This window comes from Mirounga leonina, unplaced genomic scaffold, assembly GCF_011800145.1.
Source record: "Mirounga leonina isolate KUSES-001 unplaced genomic scaffold, KU_Mleo_1.0 Mir_53, whole genome shotgun sequence".
Taxonomy (NCBI): domain Eukaryota; kingdom Metazoa; phylum Chordata; class Mammalia; order Carnivora; family Phocidae; genus Mirounga; species Mirounga leonina.
Window position 1 is genome coordinate 61,369,265 of NW_023270807.1, and position 26,479 is coordinate 61,395,743.

Consider the following 26,479-nt stretch of genomic DNA (forward strand, 5'->3'; position numbering starts at 1 on the left):
GTTTATTCATCAGTCAAGTGGAGGTAATATCACCTACTCTGTCCACTCTAAAGGGTGCTACAAGACTCAAATGAGGAAATCTATATTAAAACTTCTTGGCAAATTTAAAAATAATATAGAGATAGCATCGCTGTACTTGTTGCTTGTATTTTACAGAGCTGAGCCTTTTGGAGAATTTAGTTTTTAAAAGCGTTCTTTCACCCAGAGGATTACAATTGAATACAGAAATGCAAATGTTACTTTTGGTGGCTACCCAACTTTAAATTTTAAATTCTAAATTTACTCATTCCTGCAGGGGTGATCTCTGTTGTTCTTCTCTGTGTCCCGACCTCCTATGGCTGATTGGGGTACCCCTATAACCAACCCACCCTTGAGTCTTTACTTTCCAATGGCCAAGAAGCCAGTCTCTGGAAGACAACAATACTCTTCTGCCTCAGATAAGTGTTCAGTGCTTCTCAGCAGGGATCCTCAAATCACTGATGTTAAGTGTCACCCGGGTGGCTTGTTAGAATGTATATCTTCCCTGGGCCCATCCCAGAATTACTGGGCCAGGAAGGGACCCAGGAAGATGCCCTTCTAATAAGCTCCCAGTTGATTTCTTACACACATTGAAGTTTGAGTGCCATTATTTTATGTTGTTCCTGCATGATTTCTGAATTATCCTTGTTTGTTTGCAGGACCTCAGCTTTGTTCCTTCCTGGCTGACCACTGGCTGTCCTTCTATGCAGATTACTCTTGTGCTTTTGATCTCACTGTCTGCCCAGGACGGTAGTGCTGGTGTTAACGTTCCATTCTGTGTCTATTGGTTCAGTTCACCCTGTTACTTAAAAGAAAGGTTCTAGTCTTAGCCGTGCCCCTAAATAGCTGTGTGATTTTAATCTTACTAGACCTGTTTCCTCATTGGTAAAATGGAAGTGTTGGACAAAACAATGTGAGGTCCTTTTGGCTCTAAAATAACACGACCCTATGTGTGATAAGGAATAGAAGACTTTTCCTAGCATGGGTTAAAATACAGAGTTGAGTAGTGGAACTGAATTACTGCAGGTCTTAACACCAAGTTTATGATCGAGGCCCCACTCTAGAGACCACTTATTTAATTACTTATGGACTGTGGCGGGGCCCAGGCACTGGAATGTTCTGACATGCAACAAGGGTTAAGAACTATTAGGGGGTGAGGTTGAGAGACACCAGAACAGTCTGTAGGGTAAAGGATCTAATTTTAATTCTTACTTTGAAGGAGCTGGAAAGGCACATTTTTGCCTTGTGTGTTCTCATTCCCATGCTTTGCTCAGGTGGGGAGGCATTTTCCTTCCTTGCCACTCATCATTCCAAGAGGGCTCAAGGCTTGTGGATATTCTGCAGCAGCCTTTCCTCAACAGGGTGGCCTGAATTTGCACCTTCTAGCTCTGAATTTTTATGGCCTTTATTATCTGTCAACATGGCTTCCATCATATGTTATGTTATATTGACCATAAAAATAATACACATGTAATATGTAATATATATTATATATAGTCATTGGTCATATATATTTAGTCATATAAATGTCAGCTTTATTAGTTGGTTATTTTACATATGTGTATATGGAAACATATATGGAATTCCCCTCTGTCTAGAACACAGTGAGTCTTCAATAAATGTTCAATGACTGATAAGGATAACAATGCTCAGGTATAAATGCAGTGTTCAGAATAGTTTTGGAACAAGTAAGAAGCCTAAGTGAGATGTGACTAATACCTGAATCAATGATTTAGATGTTGGACTAGAAAGAAAGGAAAGCATATATTATACTATGAGGAAGAAGTGAAAGGAAGAAGTGTCTCTATTGAGACAGAGGAACAAAGAAAGGTTGAAGACCCTTTGGAATTTTAAGAGATCCCAAAGTTTGGAAAGAAATCAGAGGAAAGGGGAACACAGTTTTATACTCAATTAACCTAATACTCTTGGTCTAGCAACAGAGTTCACAGCAGAAGATAAGGGGCAAGACAGAGGGATCTTTAATAGTTACTATTACACAGGACAATACTGAAGAAAGCCTGGAGTTGGCGAGATTAGCTAGAAAGTGAGTGCAGAGAGAATGAGAGTTGAAGTTTAATGCCCATGATCCAAGGCCTTAGATAGAACTCTAGAGTTGTGCTGTCCAATATGGTAGCCATTAGCCACATGTGCCTGGTCTGAATTGAGATGTGTTATACACATGGATTTCAAAGACTTAGCACAAAGATAGAGTATGTCATTAATAACTTTTATGTTGACTATATGTTGAAATGATTATGTTTTAGAGATATTGGGTTAAATGAGACATTAAAGTTAATTTTGCCCATGTCTTATTTTTTAATGTTGCTACTAAAAAATTTAAAATTATGTATGTGGCTTGCATTATATTTCTCTTGGACAGTGCTAGTCTAGAGCCTCTCAAGTAACAGAGAAAGGAAATGAAAAAGACTTGGCATGACACTGTGCAAACAGTGCATATGTATAATGTATAAGTGTATAAATATGGGAGAATTATCTAAGATTAAGAACAGAGAGTTGATATAAATGTAAATGATATTGGCTACAATATTCATATGCTACAATCATCAGATGTTATCTGTGGCGTAGATGTCGCCATCTGGTTTCTGCCTACATAGGTGGCCAACCCCACTATAGCTCTTGGCCTCTTCATCCTACCAAGGAAGTCACTACTTTTTCCTTTTGCCTTAGGAGAATTACACTTTCCCAAGCAACTATATCACATTGTTTCATTTTCTCGTTTCATCTTCTGATGATACTTCATGGAATACATTGGAAATCCCAGACAGATAATCTCATAAATTTTGTAGTGGAGATTGAATTATGGCCTTCTGGATTCCAAAGGGTCTATACCAGCCTTTGTTTTCATATAACATATGAGTTTCTTCATGCACCATTAGGCTTCTGGGCTGGAATATGCCTTTGACCTTCCATACCAATGAGAGCTTGGCTTCTCTTGAGACTTGAGAAAATTAGAGAACATGCCTATAGCCCATGCTGGACTTCTCTGATTCTCAGGTCTTCGCTAAAGTCCATTTGATTACCTGCAGCTGTGTCTGATTTCTCACTTTATCACATAAGCAGAATTGTAAGATGGTCCCCAGGATTCCTGTCTCATTGGTGCACACATGCAATAATCCTCTCTCCTTGAGTGTGGCAGACCTATGAATGGGATGGGACAGATACTCTCTTGATTAGGTAACATTATATGACAAATGGTGCTGGAATAATCACCTGTGATTATTAAGCTATATAAGATTGCAGGACTGGAGAGGGATTGAAAATTGGAGAGTCGTGTTCCTCCTGGCCTGGAAGAGAGCAAACGCCATGTTGTGAACTGCTCATGGGGGCCACAAGCCAAGTAATGGCCAGCAGTCTCTGGGAGCTGAAAGAAGTCCTCAACTAACAGTTACCAAGATAATGGGAATGTCAGTCCTACAACCGCAAGGAGGTGAATTCCTCCAACCACCTGAAAATCTTGGAAGAGGTCCTTGGACTCCAAATGGGGAGTGCAGTGAGGCTGACACCTGGATAGCAGGCTCTCAACACCCAAGGCAGAGGATCCAGCTCAGCTGTGCCTGGACTCCTGACCCACAAAAACTATGCAATGATGGATTTGTGGTGTTTTCAGCCACTAGCCTGTGGTACTGTTACAAAGCAGCAGGAAACTAATACACACAATTATGAGTACTTACTATACGTGAGACTTTAATAATCTACATTTTATGATGGAGTTGGAAAACAGATCTATGGAGAAGAAGACACTCAATCTTTGCTAGATTTAAATCAGGAAAACCAGTTAAGAACAGTAATACTTTTGAAGAATAGTATTTGGAAAACAAGACACTAAGAGAGGCCCTGGGAATTACATGTAAATTCACTAAGGTTACCAGCAACTTATTACAGGTTCTCCTTCAGTGGAGTCAGACAGCCCCAACCCTGTTAAGCATTTGGACACATGGGCAATTTCCAGAATAATTATGTCATCCATATACAATCTCCAAAATGCCTGGAATACCAAGTTTCCTTGGGTGGGACTTCCTGCTTAGTTCTTTGTAAAACTGAGCCATATGTATAGGGCAAATACTTGGTATCTCAGACACATCTAGAGATTAACACTCAAAGACAGACTACAGAAACTCAAATAGCTCTGTAAATCTTCTAGTTGTGGGACTCCACCACATTCAGATGAGTTGAGCAATGGGAATTTAACGCAAAGCTAGTCACCATCTTCTTGAACCTCATTTACTACTATTACGGCTACTACCAGCATCTAACATTTACTGAGCACTTACTATGTGCCAGGCATGATTCTAAGACTCTTAAAATATTAAGTCATTTAATCCTCACAACTTTTTGAAATATATAGTTCTATTGTCCCTATTTTACAGATGAGAAAACTGAGGTATAGGGAAGTTAGGTTGCCTAAGGATACACAAATGATAGAGCCCAGAATCACTCCCAGGCAGACAGATGCAAATAATAACACACTGCTTCATGTACAGTTTGAATCTAAATATCTGGACTTACTGGAACAAATCAACATTCTTGTTTTCTCCCTTCAGCTCTAGATTCAATGAATTTAAATGTCTTCTTAAGAAATTACAACTTTTTGAGCAACACAGGGTTAGGAAGGTGGGTCCCGTCTTGAATCACTCAGTGTCCTATAATTCTTCATTTGATGAAACAGCAGTAAACCTCTCCTTCTCAACCATGTCATTTGATTGCTTTTAATAAACAATCCCCATGCTCTGCTCCAAGTTCTCCTTAAACTGGAAATGGTTAAAAGCACAAGCAGACTTTTGAGCAGCTGCTCTCATGTCATGCCGTAAGTCCACCAGAGATTCATGCTGAAAAATGCAAGACAAGCTGGACCCATGGATCCATTAAACAGTCTTTTCTTGATATGAATCAAAGGTAGACACCTTCACTTCCTTTTCCTCCAAGTGACTTATATGCAGCAAATGAACTCACCTTTCTATGTTTATTTAGTTCAGGTTCTCATGTTTCTTCCTGACAAACATGCGTAACAAGCTCACGTGATCTAGCTAACTGGTTAGAGTCTCTTTCATTTTTTCTGGCTAAATAACCAGGTGGACCACGCATCAGGGTCAGTGATGTCTGAAACCACCAAACCAGCCACTACTGGTGCTAAAAGGAGCACTCCTGCAGGGTATGGAGATTTCCTTTCAAGGTGTTTGCACAGACAAAGGAGCTTTCTCTTTGATTGTGGGAGACCGTTTCCTGTTTGGTTCTCAATCCACATGTTCTACAATCTTTCCATTTCTTCTATTTCTTTTGGCCTTGTTTTTCTTGACTTTGTAATACTGGAGCGTATTCCAACCATAGATGTTCCTCTTATTTTGGCAGCGCTGCCTGTGGATAAGCAATGTAAATTATTCCCTTGTTTCTGCTGGAAATTCACATATTCTCCTGATCCTTTTGAAATGTTTGATTATTTCAAGTTTCTCTTCAATATTGAAGCCTTCCTTTTGTGTGCACTATTTGACGTGTTGAATCAAGATGCTTAGACATGGGGCGCCTGGGTGGCTCAGTCGTTAAGCGTCTGCCTTTGGCTCGGGTCATGATTCCAGGGTCCTGGGATCGAGCCCCGCATCAGGCTCCCTGTTCGGCGGGAAGCCTGTTTCTCCCTCTCCCACTCCCCCTGCTTGTGTTCCCTCTCCTGCTGTGTCTCTCTCTGTCAAATAAATAAATAAAATCTTTAAAAAAAAAAAAAAAGATGCTTAGACATTCTTGGGATGCTGAAGGGGTGTGTTTTTATAGAGAAAAGTTCACCACTGCAAAAGAACAGCAGAACACAATCTTGCAGGATAACCTGTGGTGAACCAAGGTAGCTGGGAGATGTTTCAGGTGTACGTGTATTTGTGTTTTGTGTATTCCTACATGGCTTAAGTCAGCTGGTTATAGTTTAATGTGTTCACATGGTGTTCTGGCTGAGTAAATGATGCACGAGCAAGCAAAAAATCTGTGCTATGCTCAAGTTGTTCCCTAAGATTTCCATTGCATTGACATGATGCTTAATTTCAAAACAAACATTATAACATAATTGACTGTGTCATCAACTTTCAAATGGCCAGGAAAATATTAATTAATATGCAATAATTCGATAAATCCCTGCCCTCCTGGAGCTTGCATTTTAGTGAAATTCAAATGTTGATACAATTTAAGCTTACTTTCAAATTATGAGATCTATTTTAAATAGCTAAAAATATCTCATATGCAAATAAACCTAAGCTACTTAAAACTCATTTAAAGTCAGTTATTGCATAAAGTTTTAAATAAATACTACATTTTAAGAGACTGTCTAAAGTCTCATAAAGCAAAATGCAAATAAGCTTGTTTTCTAGAATGTCCGTCAAAGATTGAAAACAAACATTAGACAAACAAACCCTAGAACATTATTTGTGTCCCTGGAGTAGCATGTTACATATTAATACATACGTATTAGTTAATACATGATCTATATCCATCTATACACTTAATGTTAAAGATGATTTCTGGATAGTGGGATACTTGACTTTTGTCTTTGTGGATATCTGTATTGTTTGCATTCTTTATAACAATTTTATAAAATAATAAGGTGATTTTATATTAATTTGAAAATTTTTAAATACAAAATTTCAAAGAATTAAAATCCATGAACCCAATGACCAGAATTAATAAACATCATTGTCATTGTAAAAATCTTTTTTATAATAAAAAAAAATTCCACAAAAATTGAAGACCTCCATGGACTGTTCTCAAGTACCATTTCCCACCCCACTCACTTCTTATATATAATTGTGTTTATCCTTCCAGGCCATATAGAACAATTTTTAAATTGCAATTTAAAATGCAGTGTAAGATTAGAAATGTATCTTATGTGTTTTTTCCAGATCCATGCTTAGTTTTTTTTTCTGATTAATAAACACATACAAAGATAGAGAAAATACTAGCTATTAAATCTCCATATACCTATTATCCAGATTCAACAATTATCAAGATTTTGCTACATAGAGTTTTTGAATTTAAAAGCAAAAACTGTAACTAATGTTCATCCTATAGTTTGTTCAGTTAGTAAGCAAACACCTATTAAGGGAGACAGGGAAAATTACAACTAGTTGTGTTCTTACTATGTCCCAGGCACCAGGTCTTCCATTTACTGACCCATTTAGCAGTCACAACACCTCTACAACCTCAGTAGTTTTATCAGCATTGTTTGGAGTGAAAACTGAGGCTCAGAGCAATGAAGATTCTTGCCTAGGCTCAGCCAGTTGATTGTCTTTCTAGAACCAATTTCATACTGTGTGTAAGAGTCACCAGAGGTTATTATTCTGTTGAAGAATATAAATGAAGAAGAACAAAATGAGAAGGTCTCACTTTGGGTCTGTGTGAATCAATCCCTGTATTCTTTGGGTTGGAGGGCGATCCAGCATTGTTATAGGGGCTTCAAGTCAGCAACTTTCGGTTATTTAATTTTTAAAAATGCCTATTATGGGACGCCTGGGTGGCTCAGTCATTAAGCCACTGCCTTCGGCTCAGGTCGCGATCCCAGGGTCCTGGGATGGAGCCCCGCATCGGGCTCCCTGCTCAGTGGGGAGCCTGCTTCTCCCTCTGCCTGCCAGTCCCCTCTGCTTGTGCTCTCTCTCTCTCTGACAAATAAATAAATAAAATCTCAAAAAGAATAAAAATACCTATTATAACTTTCACTTTAAGACATTTTCCTGGGCCGCCTGGGTGGCTCAGATGGTTAAGCCTCTGCCTTCGGCTCAGGTCATGGTCCCAGGGTCCTGGGATCGAGTCCCACATCGGGCTCCCTGCTCCTTGGGAGCCTGCTTCTCCCTCTGCCTCTCTCTCTCTGTCTCTCATGAATAAATAAATAAAATCTTTAAAAAAAAAAAAGACATTTTCCTGTAACTACTTGGATAACATAGAGAAACATTTTCCCTTTTCCTCAAAAAAAAAAAAAAAATCTAAATGATTCAGTATACTCTTGTCAATTCTTACTTACTCTCTATAGCTCCTAATCTTAGTTGACCAACAACCATAATTACAAAAGCCAATTTCAACTGCAATTTGCAGGCTTGCAGATCAATCTATCATAGATATTTTCCAAAGCAGTTTTGAAACTTCTTGCCTGCCATGTTGCTTACGTGTTGTGACACTCACACACCACAGCCAACACTTCATAACCATTCTTGATCTTGACTATTTCAAAATAAGCAGACGTGAATGCTCTAGTGTGTCAATGCTCTTAGGCATCTTGTGGTTAAGAAGCATGGAAGTTTGGTTTTACAGGACACATTATGATTTGATAAGCATAGAATGTCACCATTTAGAAGCACAGGATGCACAATGATTCAGCTATTTTGAGACACGGCTGAGATTAAAGAAACTCAACTCTCCAGTGTCTCCCAGTTTATAGGTTTAAATTTTAGGACAGAAAATGTCTTACTCTACATTTCAATTTGTATTTGTATCCTAAATTCTCCAGTCTTCAGGGAAGGAAAAGAGCCTTAAAATCATCTGGGATCAGCCAGACCTCTTCATTCTGCAAATGTGGAAGGAGATCCAATTTTTGTTTTGCTTATATTTTGTTCCATGTATTTCTCGTTTGGTTTTCTTTTGCCGCAAAGAACAATGCCAAGTTACTGTACTGTCACACAAGGGATATGACCACGCAACACTCCCTGATATTAAAAATAACAGAAAAGAGTCACCACCAAACCTTAGTATGAACCGAGACCAATAATTTCTTAAGACCGCCATAAAATGAGATTGCCGTGTCCAAGCCTGCAAATTCAAAATACCTAACTAGAAGAGTTAGAATAAAAAGTCAGGAAGGAAGAAAGATTGTCCCATTCTAGATGTTTACTAAATCAAGTTGGATTATGTTCAAGAGTGGGCTTCTAATTCTACTTTTCCATTTATTATTCACATGTAGAACATTATCATGTTTTGCAAATGTCTCCTTGGCTAAAACAGTTTTTTGTTGTTGTTTTGCCATAGCGCTATTACCGTATTTTGATTCTGTGCCTTTAATCTTTTCCTAAAATACAGACCCTCAAAATGTATTTTACTTCTATAACTGACCTTGGTGATGAGGTAATTTAGTGGTTTTGTTTCTTTCCTTCCTTCCTTTTTTTTTTTTTTTTCCCCCAAGGTGGATCCCCAAATAGAAAAAACAGGTCAGCGTGACCTTTGATGAGACAGCTTTCGCGTGTCCCCAACTCAGTGTGAAACACTGACCCTAGTCAGGCCCTTAGCAGACAGGGAAAGGAACTCCCAACCGCTGCACTTCCCCATGAAACCTAAGACTGTCAGGGCCCCTGGGACCAGCTTTTCAACCTCGAAAATCTGGCCTTTTTCTTTGGGCTCCAAGGTGCCTGGGCAAGAGTGGGGCTAACAGAAGATCTGGGGGAAAGATTCGCCTCTAGGGCGGACGACTCGAGTTCCCAGGGGCCGGTGCGCGCGGAGCCCTCAGCAGCAGACTCCCCGCCGGCGCAGCTGCGAGCGGCGCCACCCGGCCTCCTGGGCTCGAACTGGCCCGAGCGGGGCCGGGAGCGGAGCGGCGGTGCGGCCAGCGCAGGCAGCGCGGAGCACAGAGCGGCGAAGCAAAGGCGCTCCCGGGGGTCGGCGGCCTCGCAGCCCCCACCCTGGGGCGGGGCCCGGATAGAAGCCGCGCCCGCGAAGTTGCACCAAAGCGCGCGAGATGCGAGTGTGCGGAGTGGTTTTGGGAGGCGGCCGCCGAGGCGCTCCCGGGCTCCCCTCCTTACCTTTCCTTCCCCGACCCTGCGCAGAGCTCCGGCCTTGCGCCCGCAGAAGTTTCCCAGCCGAGCGCGCTGGGCCGGGCTGGCCGGCGTCGAAGCCCCCGTCGTCCCGCTAGCGCACTCCTCGCCGCCCACCCGGCCGGCGTCTGCCCCGCGCCGGGACGCGCAGTGACCGCAGCCCACTCCGGAGCTCGCGCGGCGGCGCGGGCGGGGGCCGGGCACGGGCGCGCGCCCCGGGGCGCAGCGGGGAGAGCAGGGAGGGAGGGAGGGGGCGGCGGCGGCGGCCGCTGCGCAGGGGCCCGGGCCGCCCCAGCCTCCCGGGAGCAAGCGGCGCGGCCACCAGCTTCTAGGACTGCCGATAAATCTAGCGGCCGCTGCGGACCAAACTTTGCCAAGAAGGGTTTCCCGAAGTCAACACTGATCACAGTTAGAAAACAAACCTGGTATTCGCTGTTCTAGGAGAGCGATGGAATTGACTACTGAAATGAAACGCAACTGTATGTGTGCCCTCTCACTCCCGCACCTCGCCTCCCACCCCAACACACCATAAACAAAATGAGGAGATAAATGACCAGAGTGGGGATGAGAATATTTGGGTGCATGGGATAGAGAAAGGTCAAATCAATGGATATCTGAAAGAAGGAAGGAAGGAAGGAAGGAAGGAAGGAAGGAAGGAAGGAAGGAAGGAAGGAAGGAGGAAGGAAGGAAGGAAGGAAGGAAGGAAGGAAGGAAGGAAGGAAGGAAAACAAAACCCCAAGAACAAAAACACAAATGGGTGAAGAGCAGAAACAACCATGGAGGGAAAAAATTAAAAATACAAATGATAGAAAATGTTCAAATCAGTACTAAGCCAAATGCATTTGTACTAACACTCAAATGCATTTTTCCTCCTATGAAAGTAGTGAAGTTTTGTTTTGTTTTGTGATCAAAACATAGGGTAGTCGGTGAGGGACCAGTGAAACACACACCTTACTCAAGGATTTCGTCTCCCTTCTCTTAGCACCTTCACTTTTACTTCATATAAGCATGTTGGAGACATCGATTCCAGAAGCAAACATTTATTGAATAATCAATGTCTCTTTTCGTACCCAGAATAATTGCAAAAGTAATTCATATAACCGGTAAAATTAACCTCTTTTAATTGTGCTGAAACTGAGGGTCAAAGAAATGCCCATATTCCTACCACTATACATAGCTAGAAAACACTCCACTGCTCGGCCTTTGCTCTTACTCTTCACTCCAGAGATTTACTCAGAAATGTTAGAAACAAAGTTTGAACTGGATCTAGTCCATGGTATGTGTATATACATGGTATGTGTATATCTACATTTGAAATATGTCCAGGGAAGTGTGAAGGTCACAAGCTTTGACACCAGACGTACTCTGGGTTTAGATTTTAATTCTTATTTAGTGTTGCACATCACAATGTTTTAAGGATTATATTTATGGTTATTTTTAATTTAAAAACTCAGAAGCAACAAAGATATCCTTGTATGACAGACTCTAAGGTGGCTCCATGATTCCCAGAGTCTCCTGGTGTTGACACCTTTGGGGGATCCCCTCCCTTTGAGTGCAGTTGGGACCAGTGACTTGCTTATAAACAATAAGTATAGCACAGTGATGGATGTCACTCCTGTGACTACCTTACATTACAAAAGACTCTGTCTTGCTAGCCAACTCTCTTTGGAGACTGTCAACTCTGGCTTGATGAAAGAAGTGGCCATGTTGGGAAGTCCATGTGGCAGGAACTGTATGTGGCCTCTAGGAGCTGAAAGCAGCCTCCAGCCAACAGCCAGCAAGAAGCCAGGTACCTCTGTTCCACAAACACAAGGACATGAATTCTGTCCATCATCAAAGTAAGCTTGGAAACAGATTCTTCCCCAGTCAAGCCTCCAGATGTGAATGCAGACCAGAGTACTCCTTAATTGTGGCTTTGTGAAACCCTAAGCCGAGGACCCCGTTAAGTCATGCCTGACTCCTGACCCACCAAAATTGTGAGTTAACAAATGTATACTATTTTAAGCCATTAAGTTTGTGGTAACTAATGCAGCTTATATGTGTTGTTTAGATATTCAGCTTATTAGTACATTCAGTGCTGTCCCTTCTTTGGTAAAATTTTATGTTAAATATTGCTGCCCTTTTGCATTATGATTTTTCTCTTTCTTAATCCTTCCCATGTATGTCCCTGCCTTGATCTTCAATGCAGAGGCTCTATGAAACAAAAACTCCAATGAAATGGTACCCTATAGATCAGCCATCCCTGGGATTTCCGGCTGCATTCCTACTTCAGAGATCACGTGTCCATGATCCACAGCCTCCATCCCTTCAGGTCCTTTGGGACATTCTCTTGACTAAACCTCTGAGGCTGGGCAGAAACACAGTCAACTCAGTTCACACAATTCAAGCTGCAACTGCAGTGTGAGGAATACCATGGTAAAGAACTGGGAGCAGATTAAGCACTAAACCAGGGTTCATTCAATCCACTTATCTCGGGAAAGCTTTAATTTGAGGCTTCTAGAGTCTTCCTTTTTTCCTTCTCCTTGACATCAACTTGTTCCTCCTCTAAGCCTCCATCCCTGAGATATACGCATTTACTTGTTAATTTCCCCTACTTCCAGATGTGAATCCAGCCTGGCTTGGTCACTAACCCTCTTTCTTCCTTCCTCCTTCCTTCATTCCTTTCATCCTTCCTTCCTTCTTTCTTCCATAGTTCTTTCATTTTTTGATCCCTGTATAATTCTCCGTAGTTCTCTTTCTCTACATCCCTCATTTGCTTTTCATTATTACAAATTTTTCTTATACAAGTAATACATTAATGTCATACACAAATGTATATTGTATGGCATCAAACTATATTTATCAGCTATCTTTTTCAGACAACAAATAACTTGGAGCTTGTTTCTCTTTTCGTACATATGTAATCATTCTTTAAAACTACTGCATGATTTTATTGTATTATTAGTAGTATATCACAATGTGTCTATCCCCTTAACTCTTTAGATTGTTTCTAATATTTTGCTATTATAAGCAAATGCTGTGTGCATGATTGCTTGGGTGCATAGGTTAAAAGCAGTTCTTAAAGAGGAAATGTCCTTTTTAAGTTTTTATTTATTTATTTTTAAAGATTTTATTTATTTATTTAGGGAGAGAGCACGAGTTGGGGGAGGGAAAGGGAGAGAGAGAGAGAGAGAGAATCTTCAGCAGACTCTGTGGTGAGCCTGTTGCCAGGCTCGATCCCACAACCCCCAGATCACATCCCCAGCTGAAATCAAGAGTCAGTCATTTAACCATCTGAGCCACCAAGGCGCCCCTCCTTTTTTTATTTTATAAAAATAATTAATTATTGAAATATAGTTGACATAAAATGTATTAGTTTTGGTTGTACAATACAATGGTTCAATAATTTTATATATTATGCAGTGCTCACCACAATTAAATGTAGTTACCACCTGTCACCATACAACATTATTACAATGTTACTGACTATATTCCCTATGCTGTATGTACCTTTCATCTCCATGACTTATTTATTTTATAATTGGAAGTTTGTACCTCTTAATCCCCTTCACCTATTTTGCCCATCCCCCACTCCCTCCCCTTTGACAACCACCAGTTTGTTCTCTGTATTTATGAGTCTGTTTCTGATTTTTGTTTATTTGTTCCTTTGTTTTGTTTTTAGATTCCACATATAAGAGAAATAATATGGTATTTGTATTCCTCTGATTTATTTCACTTAGCATATTACCATAAATCCATCATTGTTGTTGCAAATAGCAAGATCTCATTCTTTTTTATGTCTGAGTAACATTCCATTTTATGTAAATATATATATATATATATATACACACACATCTTCTTTACCCATTCATCTGTTGATGGACATTTGGGTTGCTTCCATGTCTTGGCTATTGTAAATAATACTGCAGTAAACATAGGGGTGCATGTATCTTTTTGAATTGGTGTATTTGTTTTCTCTGGATAAATACCTAGTAGTAGAGTTACTGGATCATATGGTATTTGTGTTTTTAATTTCTTGAGGAACCTCCATACTGTTTTCCACAGTGACTGCACAAATTTACATTCCCACCAACAGCATATGAGGGTTCCCTTTCCCCCACATCTTCACCAACACTTGTTATTTCTTATCTTTTTTCTTGTCTAGCCATTCTGACTGGTGTGACATGATATCTCATTGTGGTTTTGATTTGCATCCCTGATGTTGAGCATCTTTGCATGTGAATGTTGGCCATTTGTGTGTCTTCCTTGGAAAAATATATATTCAGGTCCTCTGCCCATTTTTTAATCAGATTATTTGTGTGTTTTGTTTTTTTGTTTTGTTTTGTTTTTTGGTGTTGAGTTGTAGAAGTTCTTTATACATTTTGGATATTAACCCCTTATCGGATATATCATTTGCAAATATTTTTTCCCATTCAGTAGGTTGCCTTTTCATTTTGTTGATGGTTTCCTTTGCTGTGTAAAAACTTTTTATTTTGGTGTGGTATTGCCATCTTAACAACACTAAGTCTTACAGTACATGAACATGGGTTATCTTTCATTTATTTAGGTCTTCTTTATTTTCTTTCAGCAATGTTTTCTAGTTTTCAGTGTACAGATCTTGTACTTCCTTGGTTAAACTTATTCCTAACTCTTTTTTGTTCTCACTCACTCTCTCCATCTATCCTTTCCTTTTCCCTTTTTTATTTTGTCTCTGAAGCTGAACGTTTCTCCCATTTAAATACCAACTTCATTACATAGCTTTAGATCAAAGCACTTCTTAAGTTGTCTAGAATTCACCTTCTTACTCGTCCGGCGCTCTCCTGATAAAAAGGTCTTGAGCTTCTCTTCTTTGTGCACATGTCAGAGTCAAGGCTGTCAGAGCTCCTCCCAGAATTGAAAGTAGGAATGTGTGTAGGTGAATAGGAGCCCAGCAGGCCTTAGGGCAGTGGGGCTGGGCAGGGGATTTGGCCAAGGGAACAGGAAACTGTTGTGACCTAAGTCAAGCAGAGTAAGTCACCCTAAGTAGATATCCATCTGTACCCAGGAAAAACCTCAGTCATTTCTGTTGCTCTCTGAGTGTCTAGGTTGCTCTTTAGTTTGTTTTTGGCCTTTTTTTCTTCGTTTTCCCAAAGCTTCATGAGTCATCTCTGTTTGAACAGGCTCCTGGAGTCGTTCCCATGAGAGTTTTGAGCACTCCCAGCTTTTAGGTGAAGGTCACATCTTGTCGAGGAAGGCTGAACGTTTATCCACCCAGAAGCCCTTAGTCTCTATGTTTAATAGCAGGAATACCTGCTTGGAATAGATTGGGGGATCTTTGAGGCTTTCAAGATTCTTATGAGTTTAGTGAAACACTGGTATCTGGAGAGGCTCTGGTTAGTTTAGAATATCCATCTTGAGATATTTCCTGAGTCGTGAACAATGAACTTCTGTGTGTCCCAGTGAGGCCCAGGTAATTTTCAAAGTTTCATTCCTCAGCTCAAGATATATCTTTCTGTGGTGCAGAAGGCAAAAGATTTAAGTTAGGATAGAATATTAAATTTGGGGGAAAATAATAATATGTAAATTTTTACATCCTTCAAGAGTATGCCATCATTATCTTTACATAAATTTTTTTCCTGAAAAAGACCTAAATTCAAGAAATTCAAGATATAAATGAACAAGAGTTACTTTTTAAACAGTAAGTAAAACCGCTTGCCATAAAAATTACAGTTAGGCCTAGACTATCAGTATGGAGCTGATTAAAGAAACATAAACACTGAATGATCTATGAATGAATGATCGAGAACTGTGTGTGAAATATTCCTATGCCAATTGACCAAATAAAAAATTAATTGTAGTCAATTATATCTCAATAAAAAAATAATTGTAAAGTGAATAAAAAGGGAGAAAATGACAATAGTCAATATATGAAGAATAAACAGTAACAATTTATTTAAATGTTCCCTTCTCATATGAATCGGTTCAATTGTACGCAAGGGCCATATAAACACTTTAAAGTATTATAATCATTTGAAAAGAATGTTCTTCTATGCATCCTGTAAAAATGATGAGTAGCTGTAACTGGAACACAAATCTCAATGTCTAGGTCATATAAGCAGTTGTTCTCTCCCAGAAAATTGGATAGCTAACTATTATCTAACCTCTATTTCTCTACTTTGTGTCAGAGAGTTTCTTAGAAAAAAAAATATGAGGTCAGCAGTTAAGGTCCAGGTCAACATTTGTGAAGAGACCTCATGCTGCTCCATAGCAAAAACCCAACTACATCCAGTCCTTGTGGCCAAGACTAAATGACTGGGGTGACCCTGCCATTATGTGGCACCTGGGAAGAACTGAGGTTTTCTTGGCTTGGCTCACAGTAGGGGGTAGAGACCAGAGTTGCCCATTTCTGTTTGTGCTCCTCATATCACTGTATCGCTGCAAATTCATTCCTTCAGCAAATATTTATAAAGTACCACCATGTGCCAGGCACTGTTCTGGGCACAAACAGTTGTTACCCAAAATCCCCCACTATGGCTCTAGGGTCCATTGTTATGGCCTGGCCACAGTTTGAGGTTGGCAGCTCATTCCAGAACCCACATTCCAAGGAAAATATACTCAGGAAAGAAGGCAAATTCACCTTTAAATATATTCTGCTTACAACTCATATTTTCAAACCTGATTTGAGTGACTTGATATAGTTGCTTTAATGTATGGGAAGAGTGAATGGGACATGTCTGATTTTCTGCCTTATAGGTAGGTAGTGGTTGGAATTGAGGCACAATGCAAAGAGGAAAATTTGTCCTGTAAAAGTGTCTCACAATAGTAAGCCCTCTGTTCAGGCTTGGTTTTTTGCTACAATTTTAATTAAAAAAGCACATTTTAAAATTCAGTAGCCTTAAAGGATTTTAAATTACAAATCATCTCTGAGTTCCAGAGGAGAGAGTTAACATTCAGAGCCAATAGAGAAATGGAAAAACACTGAAACAGATAAATACAAACCAACTAAAGTGAAAACAAGATGATGGAAATGTGGATTCCTCAGTAAGGACTTTAAACTTTTTATTGATTATTTTTTCAGTATTAGTCTACGTTCCATACCAATTCTATTTAGAAATGATAGGTGAAAACTTGATTGTTTAGATGTGTTGGTCTTTTTTTTTATTACGCCTTACATAAAGTTTAGTGAAATGTTTATAGCAGCAGCATCTTTAACAATTACATGACTGAAAATTGCAGAACTAAAAAGAATAGTAGACCTTTACAGAAGGTCATCAAAATAAAGTGGGGCTGAAGCACAGACTCCAAACAAGTTCTGAAATTAGACTGACAAATTTACCATTGGCCTGGTGATTAAGTGTGGGAGGCCATTGTGGAATTTCCAGATTAACAGAGCCCAGAGGGGCCTTCTGATCCAGGGCTTCTCATTCATGTTAATTTTTGTTTGTTCTTCTTAGGTTTTAATATTAACCATACCTCTGGAGCTATAATTAAGATGATAAACTGATCTAGCTCATTTTGATGTTCTGTATCACTGGATTTTTTTTTAGCTTTTTTTTTTTTTTTTTTTTCAAAGAAAGGGTAAAAAATATCTGACTCCTTAAGAGTTCCGTACTGGATTGGACCTAGAGGAAGTGTCAAGTATTTCCTGTCCAGGATTGCTTTCATTAAGTGAGATGTTGTAAATTAAGCACATGGCACAGCCTCTGAAACACAGACTATTTCATCATTATTATTGTTACTATTATATATCTAAGTTTTGTAAGGAAAAATACATTAGTAAATATATGATCTTCTTTACATTGTTTATCTTATTTTGTATACTTTTCTGTTTTTTCCTTTTTTATATTAACTGTATTGTATGTATAATCAGAAAAACGCAATGAAAAGGAAAAGAACCCTTTAGAAAGAGTACGACCACAAGAAAGGATCCTGCCTTTATTGTGAACCAGAAATTTGAGGAATTGGTCTCAGGAGATGAGCTACTCTGGTGGCCACAGGTAGACTGGGACCAGCCATGGGGAGCATTCTCCTTGTGCCCTGATAACCTCCCCCAGGGAAGGTGGGCTTTGTGCACTCCCTCCAAGCCTGAAGGGTAGGTGTGGCCACTCTCACTGATGTCCTTGGAGCCCTGCACTGGAAACCCATATGGCAAGCTGATACCTGTGGGGCCGCCCGTTGAACAGTCACTTTCCCTGTGAGTTGAGTGTCTAGGTCTCATTTCCCCATCATTACATGAGAGGAAGACAGTCATGTCTGGTTTCCCTTCAGAAAGGCATTCCAGGAATCAGCTGAGTGATATCTGTAACTAGCCTTGGCGAAAACCCTCTCCAACTTTGCTACATTTATTAGTGATGCCCAGGGTGGATTCCTAGAAGCATGAGGTGGAACAGGAGGTCCCCACCCAACCCTGTGTTTGAGGAGGTCTGCCACCAAGCCCCACAGCCCTCCAGGCTGATTCTTCCTCGGCTGCCCTGCATCACTTATTTAAGTCTCTAAAACCCAGTGGAGTCAGTAATGGCCTTTCTGTCCCTCTCTAAATCTTCCCACTCTTAAACCGAAGCCCTCCTGGGACTTCTTTCAAACCAGTTCCTTAGTCTTCGTTGTACTTCCTCCAGCTTTTTGTATTCAAGTCCAGTTGAGGAGGTCTAAATTCAGTGTTTCTCTAATAGATGCTAAGCAGTCTTCAGCAGAGTAAAGGATGGTTTGTCTCCTTCAAGGCCATGCAGGAGTGATCCTAGGCAGAGGGAGCATCTAGAGGGAAAATAGGGGCTTCCATGTCCAGGAGAATTGAGATCAAAATTCCGCTTCCCAGTCTACCTGCTGGTGACCTAGGCAACTCATTTACTTTGCTTTGTCTCAGTCCTTCACAGGTAAAAAAGAGATTTCTAATACTTCATAAGCTAACTGTGGGGAGTAAATGAGAGAGTATACATAAAAGTGCTTGGTTTAGGTTGTCCATGTTTTTCATACAAATTGGCTTAAGCACAAGCCAATTATTTCATCTGGTGTTCAACAGAAGAAATGTGATCTGTTCTAAAGCTGGAGAAAAAAGTATCTAGAGTGTATTTACTAAAAACAAAAATAAAACAGAACTGTTGTCCTGCACTCTAAGACATGTTCTGGAATACTTTTTAGCTATCTTTATCTTTTTGCCTTAAATGCTGACTTTATTTATTTATTTTTTATTATGTTATGTTAATCACCATACATTACATCATTAGTTTTTGATGTAGTGTTCCATGATTCATTGTTTGAGTATAACACCCAGTGCTTCATTCAATATGTGCCCACTTAAATACCCATCACCAGGCTGGCCCATCCCCCCACCCCCTCCCCTCTAGAACCCTCAGTTTGTTTCTCAGAGTCCATAGTCTGTCATGGTTCGTCTCTTCCTCTGATATCCCCCCCTTCATATTATGCAGCCATCAAAAGGAATGAAATCCTGCCATTTGCAACGACGTAGATGGAACTGGAGGGTATTATGCTGAGTGAAATAAGTCAATCAGAGAAAGACATGTATTATATGACCTCTCTGATATGAGGAATTCTTAATCTCAGGAAACAAACTGAGGGTTGCTGGAGTGGTGGGGGGTGGGAGGGATGGGGTGCCTGGGTGATAGACATTGGGGAGGGTATGTGCTATGGTGAGTGCTGTGAATTGTGTAAGACTGCTGAATCACAGACCTGTACCTCTGAAACAAATAATACATTATATGTTAAAAAAAAAAAAAAAGAAGGGATAAATGCTGACTTTAAAGCCAAGCTCCATGATAAGATCCAACTTCCCTAGGTAAGAGCTTACCTTACAATTCCACAGTTCTCAGAAGTTTACAGAAAGTTCCAATGACACATTTTTTTTTAAGCTTAGTGATTTTGGAACCATTGCCCCAAGGATAAATACCACTTACAGTCCTCAAGGAGGGATAACTTGATTTAGAAATATCTCCTTTAATCCCCAGAAATCCCTGTGAAATAGGAAGGAAAAAAACCAAGATACGAGCAGTGTTTGAAGTAGCGTGAGTGCATAAGAGATAAAAGGCATATCCCCAGATTTTTAGGACAGAGTAAAATATTTGTTGCAAATGAGTCAACCTCCCTCAGATCTAATAACAAACAAATGAAGGAAAAAGCAAAACCTTAGGATCTTTCCCATATGTCCATCAAGATAAGTAACAGGTAGCAATTGCTTATTATAGGTCAGGTGCTGTTTTGAGCAGATTGCATATATTAAGGTGTTTAATCCTCCTATGAATTTATGGGCAGGAATTGTTTCCATCCTCACTTTCCAGAGAAGGAAGCTTAGGCACAGAGATGAATAATTTTCCCAAGGTTAGCCCATGCAGCGGAGCTGAATTCAAATTCAGGCCATGGGTTCTAGGGGACCACACTTCTCACCCCTGCACCACATTGCTTCTCTCAAGTGTGCCTGCTTGGAATTTCTGGCACAGCCTGGTCTTTATCCCTCACTTGGGAAGCCATAGAGTACAGTAGTGAAATGCACATACTTGGGTGTCGAAAAGATTCATCTTTTAATCCCAGCTACCCCACTTAGTGGAGAAGCAGGAAGTGGCAAGCGATTGCCTTCCCTGCTCCCTCCATCTGAAACCGTGGCTGGGGAAGAAACTGAGGTTTAAGGGATTAAGATATTTAAAATAGGAATCATGTTCTGTACCCAAACCCTGAGTTGCTTTGCCACTCTCTGAGTCAGCGTGCTGTAGTCCAATCATCATGCATTCAGAAATCTTCCTGAACATCACCTGTCTCAGATGTGCTAAATGGTGTTTTTGTTTTTTTTTTAATAATCTACTAAGTATACATGGATAAAGCAGTGTGAATTATGGAGAAAATTAGCGTATTAACACTTTGAGTTAATGCTAATTGGAGTAAGATAAATGCTTACTATTTCTTCCAATTTGCTGCATAATCTTCATTATCACCTACAGCATAATTATTATGGGCAAGTAATAGTTAAGCAGCCAGTAGGAAAACTACCCCTCGTTGAGTCCTTACTTTGTGCTAGGTGCTTTACTTAAATTCTCATTCAGGTTCTCAGTGAGGTTGGTAGGTATCTTTACCCGTCTTTGTTGATGGGAATTTGGAGCAGAGAGCACTCTCTGGCAGTTTGCTTCAGTTCCCACTGTAGCCCAAAGTGACTGGAGGCATTGTTAAAACCTTGACTCATTCTGATGCCCACGTGTGTATATTTTACAGCAATCCTTAACTTCTTTCCAAAGAATAGATAAAAGCCAGGCTATGTTTATAGCTTCTGACCTGGTACGCTATAACTTTAAAGGTCAGTGTCTATCTAATATATATCTAATAACTATTTTTTAAGATTTATTTATTTATTTCAGAGAGAGGGAGAACATGTGTGCATGCATGTAGGGGGAGAGGGGTAGAGGGAGAGACTCTTAAACAGACTCCTGGCTAAGCCCGGAGCCCAATCTCATGACCCATGAGATCATGACCTGAGCCAAAACCAACAGTCAGATGTTCAACCAACTGAGCCACCCAGGAGCCCCTAATAACTATTTTGTTACAAAATTTGCATATTGTTGATCCCCCTAAGTATCCTGCATCTCCAAATTAATTTCTAATCTGGCAGATTCTATTGTGTAATTCCCACTAAAAAATATCTTCAAACTGAAAAAAACCAAGAGGCTTATTTATGGTTCTCTCAAAAGCGATTATGCAGAAAGGAAAATCAAGTGACACCTTTCTTCAAGTGTGGACAAGTGGCTCCGAGTTATTTCACAATTGCAGGGACAAAAATTATTGGCTGTGTTAATCGCATTTGGATGAAACATCGAGTTTTATAGAAATCATCCCCAGATTGTTGTTGTTGTTGTTGTTGTTTTCCTGGCCCGTTCATACAACTAATTCATTAGCAGAATGAGCAAGCCATTCTTGTAACAGAGCAGGGCTTCTTTTGATGAAACAGAGCCCCACTGCAAGCTTTTCTCCAGAATCTGGGAAAGTGGTGCATTAGTCTGTGTTATGCATATTTTCCTTTTGAATTCCGTTGGCCACCAACAAGTATGTGATTGTAAGAGACATTTAACGCAACAGGAAACTTAGAGGACATCAGTTCCAGATTCTTACTGGTTTATCTTTCAAGTGCATTTTTTCCTAAATTACCTAAATAACACATAGACAGAGACACACACACATTGACACACCATTTCAGGCCATATGAAATTTCTTCATACGGCACCTGGGTAGCTCAGTTGGTTGAGCGACTGCCTTCGGCTCAGGTTATGATCCTGGAGTCCTGGGATCAAGTCCCGCATCGGGCTCTCTGCTCAGCAGGGAGTCCACTTCTCCCCCTGACCCTTCCCCCCTCTCATGCTCTCTCTATCTCATTCTCTCTCTCAAATAAATAAATAAAATCTTTAAAAAAAAAAAAAAAAGAAATTTCTTCATACGTTCACTAACCAAAATGGATGTTTGAGAGGGGAAAACACAAGTGAACAAATCCACAGTGGAAATGGGAGCCAGAGCAAATGACCTTAGCTCTAGTGGCTCCTATTTCCCCTCTGTCTCAAAGGCACACACAGAGATGGATCAGATCTAGTGGTCAAGTGTGCACACGGTGGTAGCAATTCTCTACCAGTACTGAGCTGACACAGGAGACCTAGAGAACAAAGATGGTTGGTAAGGGTGGTAAGAGAGGTCATTCCTCCCTCCAGTCTTTCAAGAAATGCCAGTTCTCTCTTGAGCAAAAGAAAACAGAACTCATCAACATGTACATGGCCCTCTGACACTTTCCTATAAAATAACTCATACATCAAGTATATATGGTGCATGATTCTCCTGATGAATTGGGATCCTTGGTTTAAAGAGTAAGTTGATCTTTGGGACTAAGGTGGGGAGGTCCTCTCTGGAAGCTATAATAACATTTTTTTTTAGCTATAAGCGTGCATTATTGGTTCCTGTAGAATAAGGTTGACTAAATTGTACACTTATGTCTCTGGAGAACTGGACCAGAGTCACGACAAGAGGGTATGAAAGGGAGAGCTTGTCCCACCTGCAGGAAGGAAAGAGGTGGACTAGGCACTCAAAAAGATACTCAAATATAAAATTGTCCCTCAGCTGGTCCTGGGTGTGAAACTCTTGAGTTAATGTAGAAAAACAAGTATCTATCAGACAAAGGAAAAGTCAGGAAAATTCATCTCAACAGCTAAAAAATAGGATTATGTAGACTACTCTCAATTACAGCTTTTTAAAAAAATCCACACAGAATGGCTGGTTATTCAGCTCACTTGGGATTCATCCCAGAACGCTCTTTTCTTTCTTGATTTGCACAGAGAAATCAATTTAAAATGATAAACTGACATGTTAAACACCAATCTCAAATTTAACTGAAATTATTCCATGCTCCCGTGAAGCCCATTATTTTGTTTTGTCTTGACTACGGAAGGGCAAAAGAAGCAGAAATTTAAAAAAAAAAAAAAAAAAAAAAAAGCTTCTCTCAAATTCCTTTTTTTTTTTTTTTTTTTTTAAGAGAGTGAGAGAGGGGAGAAGGGGAGAGGCAGAGGGAGAGAGAGAGAATCTTAAGCTCGGAGCCCAACTTGATCTCACAACCATTTCAAATTCCTTTTACCTTGTCAAGAGCAAAGGGATGAAGGAAGTGGAGATTTGTGGTATTTCTGGTTAACATTTAAGCAACTTAAGAAGATACCTTAAGTTGGGTGAGGCCACACAGGAAAATTCCATATATTTTGTACCCTTTAGACATGATGTGGCTCCCTCCCAGGAGCTCACCGTGCCCCTTCTGAATTAACTGAAGTGACTAAGTTTATGCCAAAATGTGCTCTGAGTAACATACGTGTCCCTGCGGAGACAGCCATGGTAAGACTGTCAGCAAACAAAGGCTTTGCCCTCCTTTGGCTCTAGCCTCTCCTCACCCTGCTGGAAGCCCAACCGATGAGTGTGGGAACAAAGAAGTATTCCATTTGCTTGTGGTAGTGGAGTGAGTGAGGGAAGAAGCTGCCTCCTCCCCTCAAAGAAGCCCCTTTTAAAAGGGCAGAGCTGCCTGCTTTCTACCTGGAGCAGAAGATCTGGAGCAATTAGACATTTAACTTACAAGGCTTTTATTTTCATTTGTTTTAAGCCTCACCATAAGCCAGCGAAGGAGGTGGCAAGAGGTAGTACATAACCCCGCTATTTACTGAGCATGAACCACGGGCTGGGTAATCTGCTAGGACCATGCACACAAGGTAGATATAGTGAGGTACCTGTTCTGAAGGGAGTGACATGCATTCTAGTGGGGATATAGCAGGGAAATTGAGACAGGAGGTTGTACATGAAATTGCGCTTAGTGTTGGTATCCTAGAAAGAGGCTGAGTTTGGATGTAAGGATTCAGTCTGGGCAAGAAGATGAGGGGTTTTGGTGTTTTTCGTACAAGGAAACTGGTTTGTTAGAGATGTTTTAGTCTAAAAAGTATTTGAAGTGCGTTCAAAAATAGAACTACCATGTATTTTCCCTAAAATAGATAGGAGAGGTATCCAAATTATCTAAGAAGTTGTATCAAATTTATGTTGGCAATGTAGACTTCACTTTAAAATTTGTTAATTAACTATTGAATCGATTAAAATCATCTTTACAAAATATATGTAAGTTATGGTTTCATCCCTGGGAACTTAAAAAAAAATCTGTTATGAAAAATGTGAAACACAGATAAAAATGAAGAGAATGACGTGATGAACCCCTGTACCTACCATTGACCTCCCTCAACTATCAGCACATGGTCAGTCTTGTGTCGTGTGACCCTTACCCACTTCATCACTTTAAAGGAAATTCCAATTTCATATCATTTCATCCATAAATATCCAAAAATGTACCTCTAAAATATAAGGAATTATTTTTTAACATAATATCAGAATCATATCTAAAATTATTCATAATGCCTTAATATCGGTAAGTATCTAGTTTGTGTTGAAATTTACTCAGAGACCTTTATCACAAATATGGATAATGTTGTGGTATTCTAATGCTGTGTGACAAACTACCCCAAAATATGGAGGCATTGAAAAAGAATCTATTATTAACTCTCATATAGGAAGGTATTTGATCATCAAGTCAGTTTCTTTAGATACTTCATTTACTCTGAGTCAGTCTTGGTAAGTTTTCATTTTCTCGGAATCTATCCTATCTAAGTTTTTAAAAATTTATTAGTATGGGGCACCTGGGTGGCTCCGTCAGTTAAGCGTCTGCCTTTGGCTCAGGTCATGATCCTGGGGTCCTGGGATCAAGTCCCACGTCAGGCTCCTTGCTCAGCAGGGAGCCTGCTTCTCCCTCTCTCTCTGCTGCTCCCCTTGCTTGGACTCTTTTTCTCTCTCTCTCTGTCAAATAAATAAATAAAATCTTTAAAAAATTTATTAGTAAAAAGTCATTCATAATATCCTTTTAGAATGTCTATAGCATCTGTAGTTATGTTTCCTTTTTCATTCCTATCATTGCTTATTTGTGCCTCTTCTCTTTTTTTCTTTATCAGTCTTACCAGAAGTTTGTCAATTTTATTAATCATTCCAAAGAACCAACTTCTGGATTTGTTAATTTTCACTATTGTACCTTTGTTTTCTGATGTTTAATTTCTGATTGTATCATTATTATTTCTTACCTCCATCTTTTTTTTTTGGATTTATCTTGCTGTTCTTTCATTAATTTCTTAAGTTGAATTCTTTGTTCACTAATGTGTAGCCTTTTTTCATTCCTAATAGATGTAGCAAAGGTTATGTATCTCTCTAATTATTATTTTAGCTGCATGCCAAAGGTTTTGATATATAGAATTTGCATTATTCTTTAGTTCTAAATGTTGCCTGATTTCTGTTATTAACTTCTTCCTTGAATAATTAATTACTTAGAAGTGTATTTCTTTGTTTTCAAATATGGGATATTTCTGGTCATTATTTTGTTGCTGGTTTCGAAGCTGTGTGGTCTGTCTGATACCATTCCTTTGAAACTTGTTGAGACTTTATGGACTAGTATAGAGTTATTTTTTATTACCAATTTTCTTCTTCTTCCACTCATTGGCAGTTATCTTTGCAATTTGCTGGAAGATAGGGGTTATTTCTAATTCATCCTTCCACTGGGAATGTCTTAGGTCCTAGCTTTACTGTCTGTTCAAGCCCTGGGTTTTATCTCCTCTTCCCCAGCCCCAGGAGACTGGGCATATTAAAGCTCCTATTCCCTCCAGTACAGGCCTCTGACATAAAAGGCCCATCAGCGTTCTCTCCTCTCTGCATTCTCCCCTTTAGTTTTTGACCTGAGTGTTCCTTACAGTCTACTCTAGCCAGTTCGTCAATGCATTTAAGATAAGAAGGCTTTTAAAAGATAAATATTATCCAGCACTTCTCATCGGTTATGAACCTCATCTGCCATACGTCCACTAACAGAAGTCTATACTGGCATCTTACTTGATTACTGTTGAGTTTCTGTAACATGCAGTAACATGTTCAAGGAGCCTAAGGCTTTGCCATTTCTTAAGGCAATCCCTAGAAACACCGTTAGGGAAAAATTTAACACAAAACATATAGAGAGGATGTTCTCAAGAGTTAATGATGGAATACACACTGAAAAGAGAGAAATATAGTTTTAAGTTCCATTCAAAATTATTAAAAATATAGCCCATACATCTAAATGATTCCAAAATGAACCCCCGTGTTCCCCCCAAAGATATATATAGAAGTATTCATAGCAGTGTTTTCCCATCAAA

At 39.8% G+C, this 26,479-nt stretch overlaps 1 protein-coding gene and 1 long non-coding RNA gene across 3 annotated transcripts in view; one reads left to right on the forward strand and one right to left on the reverse strand.

Annotated features, from left to right (window-relative positions):
- Positions 1 to 4,992, forward strand: part of LOC118001534 — a 27,946-nt gene extending 22,954 nt beyond the window's left edge. Inside the window, exon 6 of one of the 2 annotated variants that reach the window (XR_004676720.1) lies at positions 296 to 4,992. This is a non-coding gene — a long non-coding RNA (uncharacterized LOC118001534). The remainder of the gene's footprint in view (positions 1 to 295) is intronic. The other variant, XR_004676721.1, reaches the window with a different exon arrangement.
- The window catches only part of POPDC3 (popeye domain containing 3), a 17,366-nt gene extending 7,338 nt beyond the window's left edge, over positions 1 to 10,028 (reverse strand). The window contains exon 1 of the mRNA XM_034991677.1: positions 9,792 to 10,028. The gene's annotated coding sequence lies outside the window, so the exon portion shown is untranslated. The remainder of the gene's footprint in view (positions 1 to 9,791) is intronic.
- Positions 10,029 to 26,479: the final 16,451 nt, after the last annotated feature.